The sequence below is a fragment of the Salvelinus sp. IW2-2015 genome, unplaced genomic scaffold, assembly GCF_002910315.2.
Source record: "Salvelinus sp. IW2-2015 unplaced genomic scaffold, ASM291031v2 Un_scaffold1187, whole genome shotgun sequence".
NCBI classification, from domain to species: Eukaryota; Metazoa; Chordata; class Actinopteri; order Salmoniformes; family Salmonidae; genus Salvelinus; species Salvelinus sp. IW2-2015.
Window position 1 is genome coordinate 141,611 of NW_019942769.1, and position 5,384 is coordinate 146,994.

Here is a 5,384-nt window from a genome sequence, read left to right on the forward strand (position 1 = left end):
AAAATCTACAGGACATATAGTATCTCCAATGTGTCACATGAGAATAACATAACAATTATATTACAGTACCACGGTTATGTGGGGTTATTTTCTCCTTCAAACCATGTGTCAACAGCTCTTTTGTTTAGTCTACTGTTCAAACTGGTGAAACTTGCATATCAAGTCCTATGTAACACTAAGCAATGTGAAGAGGTCCAATGTAACACTGTTATCGGCAGATATAGCGTCACTTGTCATCTTTTTGGGGGAGGGGGGAGCTCTGCAGCCCCAGCCAACACGGCAGGAGTGATTACAGTGTATTCAAATTGAAGATGATTTTGGTTCGCTTGAGTAGGCCTCATCATCAGTGTCTTCAGAAGACTTTAAGGCTAAAGACTAAAGTTGGTCAGTTAATCCTATAAGGCCACATGGTGGCGCTATTGTAACGTACTGTACAAAAAGTTTCTGCTCAATGGTCCATAGTCTCATTTGCTATATCTGATGATAAACCCCTTGATTCATAGTTATGTTCTTCTCAAAGAACATATTTATATATCTATAGACAAAAGGAAATATTTTAGACAAGTATCTCACAAGCATATATGAAAATAAACATTATCTATGTTACCCAACTCATTCTGATTCATCCCCAACATGACTCAAAAAAAAAAGCCTCTAATATTTCCCTGATCTTCGTTATTGTGAGAAATTGGCCGATTTTGAAATGATCTGAACAGATTTGGGCAAGTCAGATAGGCTTAAATGTTAGAATTTGGGTTTACAAAACGGAAAAAATAGATTCTGACCCTCTGAATAGGATAAGGCATAGGCGGAAATCCAGGGGGGACGGGGGGGACACGACCCCCCATCCTGGGGACAATATGATTTGTCCCCCAATATATCACTGTAAACATAACTATGTAATTTCAATAATTATTAATATAACGCAATGAAAGCACTTGTGCTGTATATAGACACTTAATAGCGCGTTTTTAAGTTTCACAAGATTGCGACCCCCCGCCTTTGCCCACAATGATTTGATCCACTGCCAGTTCTTTAGCTGGCAAGGTAATAGAGGGGTCGTATCTACTGGCCAAGGCACTCAGTGTACGTAACTGTACGTGAGGTAATCAGTCATCGCGCTTTAGCATGTATATTTTTTTAATGTTGCAGGTTCACACACTAGCTGATTTGCAGAGCTAGCGCGCAAACTAAAGCAAACATACTATCAAGCTAGCTAGTACTATTCATTTATGTGGCGTCGTCAAAGATGGAATATTTGCTATCGTCAATTTATTCCAAGATTAGCGAGCAGCTGTAGTGCTTCAAAGTCCCTGTGATAAGGTTAGCGATAAACTGAGTCCAACTGAACAGAATTACACTATCTTACCATTGTCTTAAATATATTAAATGGTCTCGTTCAAAAGCAAATGGAGCTAGTGAATATATATTTTTTTCTCACCTTTAACCAGGTGGCAAAGATTATAGCAAACACCACAGAAACGGAATTGGTGCTCGCTAGCTTTTGCAAATTCAGCTATTGTTGGAAGCCTGCCAATATAAACAAACTATGTTAAAATTTCAAAACGTTGCAGCATGTGTTGTGTACAATGTGTGTGTGTGCAGCTAGACCGGTCAGCCAGCCAGGTAGAAAAATGTCAGAAAAAGTAAAAAGACGGACATCAGAGTATTTTTCAGTACACCAAAACGCAAAGTAAGAACTCTAGTAGCTAATATCTCAAAGACCAGTTGATAAAATGTTCATAAGAAAAGTGAAATGTAATGGAAATGTTTTCACAATATGTCATTAGGCAGAGCAGCAAAGATGCACACAGACAGCAGAGCTGGGGACAGATATGCAGGGACAGATTTGGCAGAGACAGGGAGTTCAGGTAAGTTGTTGAGTCCTTTGTTTGGCAACATATGAAAGGTCTCAATTTTTTTTTGATTTGTAAAATAGGGGACATAATTGGAAAATGCCATGGATACCCCCCACTCTCACTTAAACTGGTGACTGAACCAAGATTTGTTTAAGGCAATGGTATTGCTGTTGTGATTAAATTGTGTAGTTTTGGGTACCGGTAGTTAGAGTAACAGCAAACACCTTATTTCTTTTCTAGGAGACAGACTGTGAGTCATGAGGGTGGTGAAGGGAAAGAGCCAAGGAGAGAGACTTCAGAGGACAGGTGTCACAGCCACGGCAGGACCAGGTGTCACCCTTGTTTCCAGCAGCACCAGTAATAGGGACAGTGGCACAGCATGTGCCAGTTACTCGTGATGACACAGAACATATCAGCCACACCCACAATTTATAGAACGCAGAACTCTTGCAAACAGATGTTGACGTTTCAAGAGAGAGGAACACTGCACTGATAAGGAACACTGCTATAACTAGTTATTATTAGTAGCATTATATGATTTAAACAAGTTGGGACAACCTTCAGTTAACTACTGTACTAACAATTAATCCAGTAGTAGTGATTATGGTCCTCAATATACATTTAACATATTACAACATAGTCTATGTGTTACAGCACTACTTTTGGTGTCCCTCAGGAATTGCTCCTCGAGAAAATTTCATGTATTGTCCCTCCCAAGGTGTGATATCAGATTTCGCCCTGGGATAAGGATGTGGTACTCTGACCTTTAATCAGGATTGAATGTCGTTTTTGCGTTTTCAAACTAAAAAAAAAAAGTCGTGATTAGGATAGTTTTGATGCCCGAAAATCAGGATTATATTGATGATCAAGACTTGATGCCACTGGAACGGTGGATTTAGATGGGTGAACAACCAAGAAATGTCAATGTAACTACAAACCAAAGGTTCATTATGTTAAACTGACTGCAGTGTAGGTATGTGGTCACTAGTTGGTCTGACCAATCGGAATCTATGCTTCAAGATTGTTTTGATCAGTCAGACTGGGAAACGCTCCAGGTTGCCTCTGACAACAGTGTWTATATGTATTTATATTCCAGACTCTGACAATGCTTGCTCTGATATTTCTTAATTTCTTTGGATTTTGGGGGAATTTTTTATGAACCTTTCATTTAAACAAGGAGTCACATTGAGATCAAAACTATTTTACAAGAGTGCCCTGTGTAAGTTTACAAATAAAGCCCAATACTTCCAAAAATAAAATAAAACACAAATTATATAAAATAAAACACAACAACCCTACTTATAAAACATTACTTATAAAACCCTCTATAATAAAACCCAATAAAATACACAATATTAAACATTAAAGCAATCGCATTCTGTAACAMAAAAGTCTCCAATGAATCATGTAAAATGCCTGAAAGAAACCAGAACATCTAACTGCAAGGAATTCTGCATATTGTTCCACAAATATAAGCCTTTAGATTTTCCCAATTCTGTGTAGACKAAAGGGATCTCCAGAGTTATCCATCTCTGAGAACGGGTTTGGTAATTTGTAAGTCTAAATGTAATCGAWGAAGTTATGTTTTTATTTTATTTAACCTTTATTTAAACTAGGCAAGTCAGTTAAGAACAAATTCTTATTTACAATGACGGCCTACACCGGCCAAACCCGGACAACGCTGGGCCAATTGTGTGCCGCCCTATTGGACTCCCAATCACGGCCGGGTTGTAATTCAGCCTGGAATTGAACCGGGGTCTGTAGTGACACCTCTAGCGCTGAGATGCAGTGCTTTAGAGCCYCTGCACAACAGAGGAAGTGTCTGTAAGTCTGCTTCTCTTCTTACAGACAGAGGTCCCATCCCACATTTTATACAGACGTCAATAGTGAGTCCTTAAACCATCCCCAGTGATAAAACGTACCGCTGAATGGAAAACTGAGTCCAATGGTTTCAAAACAGAGGCTGCCGGGTGCATATACATAATGTCACCATAGTAACCATAGATRTCTGTGTATTCATCCGCTGTTGGAGCTAGAAACATAAGCATTATTCTTCACCTGTGATAACATCTGCAAAATATATGTACAAGACCAATAAAATGTGATTTTGGATTTGTTATATTGAGAAGTTTCAAATAAATGAATCAACTGAACTTCTAAGGGATATACAGACTACTATTTTTAGTCAWGGTATCTTTCTTCTCTTCATGTAGTTCTCTCATCTGTTCGACTACGACAGTGTAGAAGTAGTACCACAGTCTGTTCAGGAGATGGAGAGGCCTGTTCAAAGCACTGAATTCAGATTCTGTGATCTTCATATTKTGGTATCCGGATCAGAATCATTATTTTCTGATCTGATGCTGGATAGAAATATTATGCTTTTTTTGTTGTTGACAGATTCCAGATCATTCTGAACCAGATTTAAACTGGTTTTGAAAAGACCGGGCCCTGGTACCTTTTAGTCTTATGAATAATACAGGACAGGTCAGATAAACCCACTGTAATACATGACAGCCCCATGACATACTTAGCTGTGATCCTGGGAGCAAATGTCAATCAGATTACTATACTTCATTTATTGGTACATTTGCACAGATCATTTATTTTTTTGCTGTTCCGGTACCCAAGCTGACACACACACACACACACGTAGGGGTCAAGTGCCTTGCTCAAGGGCACAACAGCAGTAGGTAGTATACAGGATATTGAAGCTGGTAACCTCAAGGCTACTGCCACCGCCATTACATATGCCTAACTATTTATCTATTGGGGGGGGTGGCAGCCCTGACTGGGACTCAAACCTGGGTCGAGCAACTGTCGAGCCAACATCTTAACCGTTACACCAAGAGGTCCGAACCTCTTGACAAGGTCGCTAGGTGTTGAGTTAATGTCGCTACACTACCGCTTCCTTCAGGTGAGCTGTCCCCACCCTCTCTACGACAAGTTCCTCACATGTACACACCATGCCCATCAAAGGCTCCATCCCACTTCTGACACTAGTGTAGCAATTATATGCAGGTCTCAAACCCTGTTCTGCTAGCCCCTAGGCACACCTGCTAGCCACTGCTCCAATAAGGGTTACAACAATGTACACTACCAGTCAAAAGTTTGGACACACCTACTCATTCCASGYTTTTTCTTTATTTTTACTATTTCCTACATTGTAGAATAATAGTGAAGWCTTCAAAACTATGAAATAACACATATGGAATCATGTAGTAACCAACAACAACAAAAAGGGTTAAACAAATCTAAATATATTTTATAGTAGCCACCCTTTGCCTTGATGACAACTCTCCACACTCTATGCTAGCTACTGTTCCAATAAGGCTTACGACAATATACAGTGGGGAGAACAAGTATTTGATACACTGCCGATTTTGCAGGTTTTCCTACTTACAAAGCATGTAGAGGTCTGTAATTTTTTATCATAGGTACACTTCAACTGTGAAAGACGAAATCTAAAACAAAAATCCAGAAAATCACATTGTATGATTTTTAAGTAATTAATTTGCATTTTATTGC